Raw genomic sequence first — 15,451 nt, 5'->3', positions numbered from 1 at the left:
TCTTTAGTTTAATTAGATCACATTTGTCAATTTTGGGTTTTGGTGCAAATGATTTTGGCACCTTTGTCATGAAATCTTTGCTACAGCCTATGTCTAGAGTGATATTTCCTAGGTTATCTTCCAGGGTTTTATAATTTTAGGTTTTACATATAAGTTTTTACTCCATCTTGAGTTGATTTTTGTATATGGTTTAAGGAAGGTATCCAGTTTCAATCTTCTGCATGTGGCTAGCCAGTTCTCCCAGCTCTATTTACAGACTAGGGAGCCCTTTCTCCATTGCTTGTAACTGTTGGCTTTGTTGAAGATAAGACAGCTGTAGCCATACAGCCTACGTGATCCGGCCTACATGATCCATTTTTGTTCCATGATCTATGTGTCTGTTTTTGTACCAGTACCATACTGTTACGGTTACTGTATCTTTGAAGTATAGTTTGAATTGAAGTAATGTAATACCTCATGTTCTGTGATTTGGGATCTTTTTTGGTTCCATGTAAATTTTAAAGTAGTTTTTTCCTAATTCTGTGAAGAATATCATTGGTAGTTTGATAGGAATAGCATTGAATCTGTAATTTGCTTTGGTCAGTATGGCCATTTTAACAATATTGATTCTTCTTATCCATGACCATGAAATGCTTTTCCATTTGTTTGTGTCATCTCTGATTTCTTGCAGCAGTATTCTGTAATTCTCATTGTAGAGATATTTTACATTACTGGTTAGCTATTCCTAGGTATTTTTTATTCTTTTTGTGGCTATTGTGAGCCAGAGTGCATTCTTGATTTGGCTCTCAGCTTGGATATTGTTGGTGTATTGAAATGCTGCTGATTTTTGTACCCTGATTTTGTATCCTGAAACTTTGCTGAAGCTGTTTATGAGATTTGGACAAAGACTATGGGGTTTTCTATGTATATGAGCATATAGTCTACAAACAGAGAGAGTTTGATTTCCTCTCTTCCTATTCAGATACCTTTTATTTATTTCTCTTGCCTGGCTGCTCTGGCTAGGACTTCCAGTACTATGTTGAATAAGAGTAGTAACAGAGGGCATCCTTGCCTTTTTCTGTATAAATAAATATTCATTGGGGTCTTACAAACAGAAGTCATGTCTGTGCCTTGGGGAGCATGAGAAAAGATGGTGGATCAGGGTTTATAAATCATAAGGGAGGCGTAGTTCAGAAGGAATATGTAGGACAATTGAAATCTGATAACATCAAAATTGTTTGACTTAAGGGCAAGATTTACAGTAAATACATGCTCTTACACAAGGGAATATAGATAAACTGGAAATCTCAGAGGCAATTCTGGAATAGGGGTTAATTAGAAGCCAACATGGCAGATTGGCACCCAAGATGAATTTGGGGTTGCTCTGGCCTCCAAAAGAAGTGTGGGCCAGATTCTCCTTCACAGCTCCAGAAGTAACCAACCTTGTTGACAACTCGATTTTGGACTTCTAGCCCACAGAATTACGAAACAATAATTTTTTTGTTATTATAAGCCACCCAGTTTGTGGCACTTTGCTATGGTAGTCCCAGGAAATTAACACAGGAGGGGCTCCTCTCAATGAATAGAGGAAGCAATAAAATACCTTACATAATTTCATAGAAAGTTAGTGCTGAAAGCAGCCTCAGAGCAGTAACGTCAAAAGCTTGGTTCATATCCCACTAGCATGCTGAAAGAATCACCCACATTGGCCACACAATGAATAAATATTCTATTTCTTACTCTAGAATAATGGGCACATCCATACACTTACTAGTAACAAATTAAGTTTAGTGAACATTGATTTACAAATTGGATATTTATAAACTAAAATTGGAGCACTATTAGGATTTACTGAGTCTTCTTTTGAACAATTAATCTACTACCTGCTTGGTAAGTTTGTACATGCAGGTTTTGAAATTCCTGAAATTTTTAGGAAGAGTTACTAAGGTTGATATGTAAGAAATCATAGTGAGTTAGGATGGATATGGTTTTCAAGTGTTGCTCTTCTTGCATTAATGAATAGATTTGGAGAATAATTGTTACAAGTTTTATTTTAAAAAATTATTGATCACTGGTTCCTTAATGGTTAGATGTTCTCTCTGAATCTTTTTATAATCATTAGGTTCTTTTTCCATGGAAGACTGGGAGCAAATGGGATAGATAACTCATGGGACCTTATGTCCCATCTAAGCAGGTTACTATTTTTAAAATTTGGTAAACAATCCCAGAGTCCCACTTCCACCTCTTTTCTAACTCTTTCATTTTTATTGGTGAGGAAACTAAAGACCAGTGTCTGTTTTTGACATGTGAATGAGTGGTTGACCTCATCTTACTGTCAAAATATTTTTTGTCATTTTAATAAATAATTGCTGAGTGATTCAAAATAGCAGAGATTTTTAAATATAAAATATTATTTGACCCACCAAGCAATAAAGTGGATACTGCTATTGTCTCACTTATACAGATAAGAAATCTGAAATTCAGAAACATCAAACAAGTCACCTGAAATCACACTGTTAGAGGTAACCAAGTTAAGATTTTACCATTGACAAATTTTCAAAGTTCATATGCTTATTCGCTGTGCCAGTGTGCCTCAAACTACGTATCCATGGACCTCCAAGGTCAATTGTCTTTTTCTCAAGGATCTGCAAGTCTAGACCCTTTTCACCCTCATTTTGGTAAATGCACAGCCTTGAGGATTAGCTGGATGAGCACCTTGCAGTTGATTACTGACAGGTGATTCCAGTATTCATATTTGCATTAGTTTTACAACCAAGTACACACCAAGTGAGGGCCAAATGAGGTTGGCTCTTGCTGATGGATGACAGGTTTCCAACAGTTTGAACAGAGAAAAAGCTGGGAGGCCTGAATCATCTCGTGACAAATATTAGTAGAGTCATGCCAATTGTAAATAATCTGCACAGCAGATATGTCTCATGACAGTTACCTTCAACTCTAAAAATCTATAATCCTATTGGATCGCCATGCCATTTAGGGTCAGGCAGGAAATGGATGGCATAAGAAAGGAGAAGAAGACAGAGAATGTAAGAGACTTTTACAAAAGTGTAAACAAGGATTAAAAAAAATCCAAGTGAGATGGATTAGTACAAGTAATGGTGAGTAATGGTGAGAAGTGTGGAGGGGTTGGAGAGAGAGTTATTGCTACAATCTGGGGAGAGAGATAGCTATGACCGCTGGTGGAGGGACATAACCAGGCTTTGGGGACAAAAAAGAGAGGGAGCCAGAAGAAATACTACTCTGTCCTCACTCTCATTCCTGTGGAGCACCAATCTCTTGCTGGTGATTTCCACCTTTCGAATGTAACCAGAAGCCAAAGGACAAACTGCCTTTGATGCGGTTCACATAGGTCAGCTTCCCCGGAGCATGCACTTTGGGGAGAGAATGCTCAAGAGTAGACCTGGTGGAGCAAATGAAGATATCCAGCCTGTTTCCATAATCCAATGATGTATTGTCTTATCCTAATAATAACATTGATGTTTTATTTTCTGGAAAGCATAAATATTTATTAATTTTTATTATGGAATGAGAATAAGATCCTAGGCACATCTTTCTTCCTACAGTTGCAGGAAGATAAGATGGCTCTATCAAGTTTTTTTATTTAAACAAAAGAGTCTGAAATTTTATGCCTCACTTAAATTGACAAATAATATTCTCATTCATTTGCATTTCAATTTTGTGAGTGGAACATTAGGAGGTTGAGTTAAAATTAGAGTAGGCACTTGTATGTAAAAGTGTATCTTCCTTGTTAACTGTTTCAAAATAAAAGGCTGAAAATTGCTATTAGATGACAAATGATTTCACAATGAATGCAATAAAAAGAAAAAGTCCATAACTCTGTTTTAAAAATTAAATTGCTCAAATGTAATGGAATGAGGAAAGCTATACTTTAAAAGTAATTATTGAGGAAAAGACCTAGTAGTTTCAATGAACACAAAACTTGCTATGAGACAAAACATGATACAACTGATTAAAAATTTCAATGCAATCATAGGCCAAAGAAAGGTTAAGGAACTTCAGATCAAGGGTATCAATAATTCTCTGAGGCTTTGCACATTCAGTGACATCTAGAATGTGGAACCCCAGATAGAGGGATATTGGCAAAATGATAACCAGGTGATCAAGGATTTCAAAACTAAGTTACAAAAACAATTTAGAGACACTAGAGGTATAAAGTCTACAGAAGATTTAATAAAGGTTTGATATAGCAAAAATCTGAAGCTTTATGGCAGAGGAATTAGACTGGCTCCATGCGGCTCCAGATGGGCAGATTAGGAGCGTTGGCTATAACTGGCAGGCCAAAAGACTTGGACTCAACATGGGGAAGAATTTATGAGAAGCTAGAAATGTCTATGGGTAGACAGTTGTGTCTCTTGAAGGAGAAGGCTGAATAGGAGAGTGAACCTTAAGGGTATTGAAAGATACTTAAAACAAAGGCATAGTTGGATTGAATGATTTCTAAGGCTCTGTGCTCTGTGATTTGATGACAAGAGAACATATTGAAGCTGATGCCAGATTGGAGTAACTAACATGGAGGAAGAAGAAATTAATGAACTTTTTATTTTAAAAAATAAATTAAAAAGAAGAGAGAACACTAACCAGGAATGTATCTAATGGTGCAAAAAAGAAAAATAAATAGGGAAAGGGTCGAAAAGTCCACAAAGATAGTGAAGGAGAAACTGTATTCTGAAGAAGAGGAAAAGTATAGGAAGTATAGGAAGGAAAATATATATTGTACTACTGAGGGGGTTATTTGTCTGAAAAAGTACTCAAATCAATTATTTATAACGTTCACTTACTTTATCACTTACATGTTATAGTTTCTGACAGCACACAAACTCCATAGAGAAGGTGATGTTTTTCCTATATTTTTATGCCACCACACTTGAAACAGCCAGAAGTAAAAAGAAAGCAGAAAAAAATGCTTTTGTCAACGTCTCAGAAACACTGGATGACTGTACATATAAACTGTCAAAGACCTAATTAAGGACATTAGAAAGCGTTTTTTTAAGCAGAACATTTCAGGTTTTCAGGGTCTTTATAGCTCCAAATGTGTAACAGCTGTTATGTTATAAAACCTATTCAATAGCTGAAACATCACTCTTCCTCAGTAATTTTTGGTGTTACTTTAAATTGTAATGAATTCCGAAATTATTGACCAATAGTCAATTATTTTGTTTTATATATGATGAATGATATTAATTTAATATCAAATAAAATTTGCAAGAAAAATAAACAATGTAGAACTAGATTAAAATTAGACCCTATATTGGAAATTTGAAAGAACATTTTAAAATAATAAGCATTAAAGTTGGTTCTTTATGTGCTTTCATCTTCCAGGATATGACCTGAGAGGTTGGCATTTCTTCCTTGGTCCTCGAGATAAAAGGATTCTCAACTAGAAAACTAAAGGATAAGCAAGAAGAGAGACCTTTGGGCATCTGTGACAAGATTCTTTACCCATCTTTGGAAACTTATAAAGAAAATATTAGAACAAAGAAGAATGAGGAAAGCACAAAACAGTTCTAGAACTTCTTAGCAACCAAAAGTAGTTGAAAGTCAACTGAAAATAGCAGTAGCTATTTTTTCTCATATTGTAAGAATCCAATTAGCTCAGCCCAGAGGAAACTCCTCTTAAATTTAGAGCCCACAGTTGAAACCTGTGAGATCAACCAACTGAAAGTAAATATGTGATTAAATAAGAATTTCCACAGTTGGAATTATGTGCAAAGATGAATTTGACATGGTACCTTTCAAAGGGCCTTTATGACAGAAAAGCAACACAAATCCTCCTACAAGGTTGATGAGAGTTACACAGAAACTGTATGACTCAGCACAATGAGAAAAGTTCATTAAAGGAGAATCAAAAAAATAATTAGTGTTGACTATGAGCCTTGAATAATGGGCAGAATTATATCCAATGGAAATAGTAGAAAGAGATATAAGAGGTTTTCAAAAAAGTAAAGGCACACAGCTTGAAATGCCTTGTATGTAGACCAGCCTCTTCCTCAGCACCTCAGGGAGCCTCCTGATACCCTTAGCCATGCTTTTGGATCTAATATCCCTAAATGGATATTCCAGTAACATTGACTGAGTTTGATTTAACTTGTTTCCAAAGAAGACATGATAAATTTCCTTAGGCCAGCTGATTAAACAAGAAAATGATTCTTCTACTGAATATTTAAGGCCACAGGAAGGTAGAAGAGTACTAAGGTCTGAGTTGCCAATATGCTATTGATACATGTTTCAAGGATCAAGGCATAGAAAGAAAGGCGACAACTCTGCTGGGAATGTAGCCTGAGCAAATAATTAAATAGACCAAAATCATTCTAAGTGGGAAAATTCGGAGTGACAGAATAAAGAAGTTCACTGAAACAAAGGAAACTATGTCACTGAAACAATGAAAAAAAAAAAAAAGACAAATATGTCATCTGCCTCCTTCCACACAAATGTCTCAGGCTCCAGCCAATTGCACTGAAATACACTCATTTAATCAAACAGGATATGCAAACCATTAGCAATCAATCAAAGGGGTTGGCTGTGACAAGTCTCTGGCCCACAAAGCCAGACTTCAAATTGGAAATTTTTGTTCCCTCAAATGCAATGAGTTCCCAAAATCAGATGCCTGTTGGAGGTGGCTTAGCAGTACTTTTTACAGCTTAAACCTTAGCTCTAACCCAAAAGCTAATACAGATGTGGTTGTAGTTCCTTCCTTATTAAACTCTTCAAATATACTGTCTTATTTAGGGAGAATAAGCTACTGATCCAGTTCCAGGAGAACATAAATTTAAGGTGTTTTTCACCCAGAATTAATCATTATTGTACAAAGCAAGTCACCTACATCACCAGGACCCTTCTGCAGATTTTACTAGGTTGTTGAGACATGGCTACCCACTGGTATGTGAGTGGCCTGCAACCATGGCTAATTATTGAGTGCACACAGTATTCCAGGCATCATGCTAAGTGCTTTATATGCACTATGTCATTTAATATTCTCCAGCTCCTTACGTCATCTTGATGATATTCTATAGATGAGAAAACTGAGACTTAGACTGGCTAAGCAACCTGAGAGTTCACATCGTTGCTAAATTGGAGCTTACATGGAACTTACATCCTAGTAGGGGAATTCAGACAACTAATATGCAAGTAAATGTGAAATATGTTAGTAATAAATGCTAAGGAGAAATGAAGCAGAGAAAGAGGGATGGAAGGAGGAGCGTCTTTATTTTTTATAGGGTAGTCACTACTAAGATAATGCATTAGTAGGTATGAGAACAAGCCTTGCAGATATCTGGGGAAATATCACTGTAGACAAAAGCAAAGGAAAATGCAGAGGCTCTGAGGGGGGAATATGGCTGATGTGTTGAGACAGAGCAAAGAAGCTTATGTAGTTGGAGCAGAGTAAGCAAGAAAGAAGGCTAAGAGAGGAGTTTAGACCTGAAACAAGGCCTAGATGATGCAAGACCTTGTAAATTACAGGAACAAATTTGTGTTTTACTGTGAATAACTAGTGAGAACATTGAAGGTTTCTGAGCAAAGAAATACTATGATCTGACTCAGGCTGTTATGTTAGCAATAGATTACAATGAAGACACAGGAGGAACAGAGAGGAGGCTGTTGTAATCTAGGGGAGAAACGATGATGGCTGCTGTGATCTGAATGCATGTGTCCCCCTAATACGCATTGGTTGAAACCTAACTCCCAATGTGATGATACTAGGAGCTGGGGCCTTTGGGAGATAACTAGGCTGTGAGAGTGGAGCCCTCATGAACAGGGGATGTGTCCCTTGTAAAAAGGAACAAGGGAGTTCCCTTGTTGTCCCTTTCTACCACGGGAGGACTCAGAGAAGAAGACATCATGTACCAAGCAGGGAGCAGGCCCTCACCAGACACTGAATCTGAAGACACTTGAATCCTGGACTTCCCAGCTTTCAGCACTGTGAGAAATTTCTGTTGTTTATAAGCCATCCAGGTTTTGGTAATGTATTGTAGCAGCTTGAACAGACTAAAACAGTGGCATAGACTAAGGTAGGAGCAGCAGGGATGGTGACAGTGGGCCAATTCTATATACGTTATGAAGGTAGAAAGGAAAAGGTTTGATGGTTGCTCAGAAGTCAAGAGTGATGAAAACTATGCTGGAGGCTGACTTTTAGGTTTCTGACTGAACAATAGGAAGGATTTATTGGCATGCAGAAGTTCAGGACGGGAGGAAGGAGGCAGTTGGAAATTAGGAGTTTGATTTTGGGCATGATAAATTTGTGAAGTCTCTCTAAGTTGATTAGGCAAATGGACATAAGGTTTTAGCATTTAGGTAAGTGTATGAATTAAAGATATAAATTTTGGAATCATATGTGTATAGATAAATAATATATAAAGTCATATGTCTGGATGAGATCACTTTTGGAGTGAATGCAAATTAAGTAAATAGATCTGAGAACTGAATTCGTTGGCCTAAAATTGGCAATAATATGTTTATCACTAGGCCCATCTCATCAGATATATGAGTACCACTTCCCATAATGTATTTGAAACTTCTCTACCCAGCTGGAAAACTCACAGACTAGCTCTCAACTATGCTTTGCCTATGAGAATGCTCACCTAACATTTAAAAATGTTGGGACACACACACACACACACACACACAAACGCACACAACATCCTTCTGTTTAGAACTGTTAGAGATTATCTCACTGATGCTGTATTTGGGCAAGGTCGGGGCAATGAGGCAGAATCAGTGAAGGATATCGAAAAGGAGCAGTGAATTCAGAGAACTGAGAGTGTGTGCCAGGAGCTGACAGGTAAAAGTGTTCAAAAATGAGAGAATGAACAATTGTATCAAATATTCCTGATGCACTGATAAGAAAAAGATTAAGAAAATCTGATTGGAATGTGTCCAAGAGCGAATGGGAAGAGAAGAACAAAAGATAAAATAGTCAAAATGACTGCTCCAGTTTATACTCCCACTAGCAGCCTGAAAGTGATTTCTTACGATTCATAGCAAAAAATAAAAACCCTCCCTGTAAGGCATCCCTGCATATGGTACCACTGAAAAACGTCTACATATCCCTGACTTCTGACTTATCCACACCCACTCTGCCTAGAGCAAAAGCTTCAACTTGAAATAATGTCCTGTTTTCTTCCTGTTCTTCAATCATTAATTACACGCACCCAATTACTCCCTAGCAGGAATCAAATCCCTCTAAGTCATTTATCTTACAAGAGTTACCCTCTTTGTGTATGCTGATTAATTTTACGTTTAACAATATGATGCTGCTTCACTCTGAGATTATCTAGATTGAAACATTACCTACTGCATCTTTGAGGCTTGCTTAGTTAGACACAGTTATATCAATCCAATCATACTCATTTGTTGAAAATGAGGGTATATTATTTTCTCTATTTTCACAGTGAGTCACAATTCTTGATGAACATATTCCTGGCAAGGCACAATCCTAAAGCCTAATTGAATGCCTAAAAGCATTTTAATCTGTTAGATGGCTGATTCTTCTAGTAGCAATGAAAACCTTTCATAATGTCAAGAAGAATACATTGATTTTTTAAAAATCATTTTAGCCCTCATTTTCCCTCAAAATTTTATGCCTGTTAGGGATATGTTTTCCTATTCCTATAGGAATTAATAACCAGGACCAGATCTCAATTGTTTAATCGTGACTTTGTTTTGCAAAAGAGTAAACTAAGGTCTGAACAGTGTGGGTAGCAAGACATGTACAATGGTGGGTAATTTTGTGACTCTGGAGGCAAACTGCATACATTAGAACTCTGCCTCCATTCTTCTCAGCTGTATCACTTGGATCAAATACTTCTTATCCATTGAATGAGCACAGAAATGATGCTTAGCTTATAGAGTTGCTGTGAAATTGAGTGAAATGATGCAAAGCCTTTCATATGGTGATTGGAACATAATAAGTATGCAATAAATATAATCTCTTCTTACATACCACACAGAAAAGCACAATCTATTTACCAGACTTTGCTCCTCTTTCCACTGAGCCAGGACATCTTTTAATAGCCAAGCTTGTGCCATGTTGGTCAAATCATATTAGAAGGGGAAACTAGAAATGAGAATGTGCGTGAACTCTGTGTTTAATCTAGTAATAACTTCACTTTAACCGGAGAAATGTTTCTTTCATCCCAGGTCATTAATTCATTCACCATCTCTGGTGGGACCGTCACAAGGCAAATGCCCCACTGAGTTGCACTCTAACAAGGTACACACCTGCTAGGAAGGGAGCAGCCAAACCTGCTGCCATTGACGGCAGGGTTCCTACTGGATATAGGAGGCATTGGGAACACATTGGCAATGTGGCAGGGTAACGGGTTGGATGAAGGGTGAGAGCTTAAAGACTCAGACTTTTCTAATAAGGCCAGCAGCCGCAACTCTAGCCACTTTGCAGCACACCTTCCTCCTAGGAATTCTTCCCTAGAGCATTCAACAGACTTGCTTTTGCAAAGCTTGTCCTGTTCTTCACTTTTTTTTTTTTTTTTTTTTTTTTTTTTTTTTGACAGAGTCTCGCTCTGTCGCCAGGCTGGAGTACAGTAGCGTGATCTTGGCTCACTGCAACCTCCACCTCCTGGGTTCAAGCAATTCTCCTGCCTCAGTCTCCCGAGTAGCTGGGATTACAGGTGTGTGACACCATGCCCAGCTAATTTTTGTATTATTAGTAGAGATGGTGTTTCACCATATTGGCCAGGGTGGTCTCGATCTCTTGACCTTGTGATCCACCCACCTCGGCCTCCCAAAGAGCTGGGATTACAGGTGTGAGCCACCGTGCCCGGCCTTAGCTATTTTTAATTCACAAAAGCACTTCCTTTGGGGTGGTAGGCTAGCCATATGTGCAAGACTATACTGTAAATACTTGTTTTAGCCTAGTTTTATTTCATTTATTTTTAGCTGCTTCATCTTTCACTTTTTATATGGAAAGGAGGAAGTGCCAGAACAAGGGAAATGGTTTAGAGCAGAGTTCTTGACATAAATATAGAATACAAAATGCCTTTTATTTCTCCAGTTATCTCTGCATGGGTCATTTCTATCTGAGAACACAGATGTTCCAGACTTAACTTTAATGGAATCCTAAACTGAGAAAAAAAAAAAAAAAAAAAAAAAAAGACAGGAAAGCAGAAAGCCATCCATTTCCAAAACATGTTTCCTTGCAAGGACTGTGAAGCACAGACTTAGCACAGATAAACCTCTGAGAAATCCTAGAGTATGAAAGTCATTTTGACATTTTCTAAGCTATTTTTAATTGACTTAATTTTTTTAGAACAGTTTCAGATTTACAAACAGAGAAGACAATACAGAGAATCCCAAATACTCCCAGTTTCCCCCATTACTGACATCTTATATTAGTACTGACAAACTTGCTCCTCAACCAAGCTTTAGTCAGGCTCCTCTAAGTTGTCTTCTCAACTAGGCTTTCACCTTGAACTTTAATGTCTGTCCTTGTTTGGCCTGTATTGTCCAGTTTTAGCAGGAATCCTGTTGAGTCAGTTTAGAAAGAATCCTCCACTTTTGATGTCTGAGCATTCCTAATATCTGGCCAAATTTCTTATTCCCCACCATTAGCAACTGATCACCCTGATATGCTTTCATCAAGAAGCTGTAAGGTCAGTTTAGCAATAGTATCTCCTAACTGCTGATGTCTCCTCTTAGTAAGCCACTCTGCTCCTGGGCTACAAATCCCCACTTGTCCAGGTCGTATTCAGAAGTAAGCCAGTTTTATACTGAGGTCTCTTTATCCTGTTGCAAGAGTCAGCACTTTAACTATTGCCCAACTCTACTTTTCTATAACAGCATGGTGTATTTATTACAATTAATGAACAAATCTTGGTACCTTATGAATAACTAAAGTCATTTACAACTTTATTCAGATTTTATTCATTGTTACCTAATGCCCCCTTCCTATTCCAGGATCCCATTCAGGATACTACATTAGATTTAGTTGCCATCCCTCATTAGTTTACTCTTGGCTGTGACAATTTCCCACACTTTGTTTTTCATTGCATTGACAGTTTTGAGAAATACTAGTCAGGTATCTTGCAGAATGTCTCCCTACCCTCCCACTCCCTCATTGAAATTGCCTGATATTTCTCTTATTATTCAAATAGGATTACCAGTTTGGGGGAGGAAGATCACAAAGTGACATTTTTATCACAGTAAATCAATGGCACATGCTATCAACATGAATGACTATTGATGCTAACTTGATCACCTGGCCAAGGTAGTGTTTGCTTGGTTTCTCCACTGTAGTTACTCATTTGTTCTCCCTTTCCATAATGTACACTTTGAGAGGAAATCACTATGTACAGTCACCAGTTAAAGAGTGCAAATTATACACCACCTCCTTAAAAGCAGAGAATCTATGTAAATTATTGGAAATTCTTCTGCATGGGAGATGTTTCTATTTTCCTCTAATTTATTTTATTCTATCAGGTACTTATCTTAGTATGGACTCATGCATTTTTATTTGATATTTTAAGTTATAATCCAATATTTATTCATTTTCTTGCTCACATGTTTCCATCTTTGGCCTTTGGAAACTTTCAGTTGTCATCTATATCATTTGACATCCATCTATCAGTGTGGACTTCTGTTTTGTTTTGTCTTTTGGGAATTTCCTTACTTTGTGGCACTACTAGATACTCCAGGCTCATCTTATATAATTTCTGCCCCAGTCTTAGAATCAACCCTTTCTCTAGGGATCTCTTTTTTTATTGGAGAATGATATTAGAAACCAAAATCTGAGACATACAGAACTAAACAGAGAGCACCAAAATAAATGCACACATATATGGTCAACTCGTCTTCAACAAGGGCATCAGTAATATACAGATGGGAAAGGATAGTTTCTCCAGCAAACAGTGTTGGGAAAACTGGATATCCATATGTAGAAGGATGAAATTGGGCCCTTATTTTAAACCATAAAAATACAAACTCAAAACAGATCAAACGTCTAAATAAATCCATAATTCAAACTGTAAAACTTTGGGAAAATAGGGAAAATGCTTTATAACATTAGTCTTGGCAATGATCTCTTGGATATGATACCAAAAGCACAAACAACAAAGGTTAAAATAAACAAATGGGATTATGTCAAACAAGAAAGCTTCTGCACAGAAGAATTAATCAACAGAATGAAAAAGCAACCTACATAATGGGAGAAAATATTTACAAACTATATACCTAAAAAGGATTTAACAACCAAAATACATAAGGAACTCCTACAACTGAATATCAAAAAATAAAATAAAATAAAAATTCATCAATTAAAAAATAGGCAGAGGACAAAACTAAAAATTACTGATTAAAAACAGGCCAAGGACTTGAATAGCCTTTTCTCTAAAGACAAACAAATGGCCACTAAATATACAAAAAGATGCTCAACATCACTAATCATCAAGAAAAGACAAATTAGGACCATAATGAGATATTACCTCACATCTGTTAGGATGGCTAATATTAAAAAAAAAAAAAAAAAAAAAAAAAAAAAAAAAAAAAAAAAAACAAGTATTGGTGAGAATGTAAAGCAAAGGAGACCTTTTCACACAGTTAGTAGCAATGTAAAGTGGTGCACTGTTATGGAAAACAGCATGAAGGTTCTTGAAAAAATGGAAAATAGAACCACCATATGATCTAGCTTGTGAATATATATCCAAAAGAATTGAAGTTAGTATGTCAATGAGATACTTGCATTCCCGTATTTACTTGCAGCATTATTCACAATAGCCAAGATATGAAAACAACCTAAAAGTCCATTGACAGATAAATAAAGGATGGATAGATTAGATAGATAGATAGATAGATAGATAGATAGATAGATACATACATACATACATACATACATACATACATTGATACATAGACGTGATAGATGATAGATAGATGATAGATAGATAGATAGATAGATAGATAGATAGATAGATAGATAGATAGATAGATGATAGAGCAACACTATTTAGCTTTAAAAAATAAGGGAATCCTATCATGTGTGACAACATGGATGAACCTGGAGGACATTATGCAAAGTGAAATAAGCAGTAACAGAGGGACAAATGTGCATAATTCCACTTATGGGAGGTACCTAAAATAGTCAAACTCACAGAAACAGAAAATAGAATAGTAGTTGCCAGGGACTGGGGGTAGGGCTAAATTGAGAGTTACTGTTTAACAGATGAAAAGATCTGGTGCACAACATTGTACCTATAGTTAACAATACCCTATTGTGCACTAGGTGTGCTCCTTGGTACTGGAGTGTCAGTTCTTCTAGGACCACTCAGCTGATAAAGCAAGTAAATACATGTGTGCATTCTAATTTGTGTGTGTGCCTCTCTCTATATGCAATAATTTCCATCTACGTTAACTAAACATCACTTCATACTGGATGTCTCCCACTCGAAACTATTAACACATGGCTCATTCTAGCTTTCTTCCCTTGCTTGTCTAAACTCCCACTCTAACAGTGAGAAACCAGACTCCCACCGTTCACCATTTGTATTAGTTTCCTATTGCTGCTATAACAAGTTACCATAAACTTGGTGGCTTAAAACAGCAAAAACTTTTGGTCTCACAGGTCTGGAGGTCAAAAGCCAAAAAGCTGTTTCACTGGGCCAAAATCAAAACATCTGGCTGGACACACTCACTCTGGAGGCTCTAAGGGAGAACCTGCTCCTTGCCTTTTCCAGCTTTGGGTGGTGGCCAGTATTACTTGGCTTTCTGTCACATTACTCCAATTCTGCTTCCATGGTCACACTGCCTTTTCTTCATGTGTATGTAATCTGTCTCTCCTTCTTTCTTATAAGGATACCCACAATTACTACATTGGTTTTCCCTGGATAATACAAGATAATCTCCTCATGGCAATATCCTTAACTTGATCATATCTACCAACAGACTTTTTCCAAATAAGGTAACATTTACAGTATTAAGTATTAAGGCCTGATATCTTTGGGAGCCATTGTTCAGCCTACTGTACCATTCATTTATTTAATTATTAATTTTCACTGTACCTGTGTCAGTGACAAAGCCAGAAACTAATTAAGTTTTTAAGACAGATTTATTTAAGATAGATTTATTCAGTCATAACTGTTGCAATAAGGAAGAGAGTCCAGCTTTAACTGAACTCAACTTCGATTTGTGCAGAGGTGATTGGGCATTTTTTTATATATATACTTTATGTTCTAGGGTACATGTGCACAACGTGCAGGTTTGTTACCTACATATACATGTGCCATGTTGGTGTGCTGCACCCAGTAACTCGTCATTTACATTAGGTATATCTCCTAATGCTATCCCTCCCCCCTCTCCCCACTCCACAACAGGCCCCGGTGTGTGATGTTCCCCTTCCTGCGTCCAAGTGTTCTCATTGTTCAATTCCCAACTATGAGTGAGAACACGCAGTGTTTATTTTCTGTCCTTGTGATAGTTTGCTGAGAATGAT

The sequence above is a fragment of the Rhinopithecus roxellana genome, chromosome 11, assembly GCF_007565055.1.
Source record: "Rhinopithecus roxellana isolate Shanxi Qingling chromosome 11, ASM756505v1, whole genome shotgun sequence".
Lineage (NCBI taxonomy): Eukaryota > Metazoa > Chordata > Mammalia > Primates > Cercopithecidae > Rhinopithecus > Rhinopithecus roxellana.
This window is presented reverse-complemented; position numbering follows the sequence as displayed.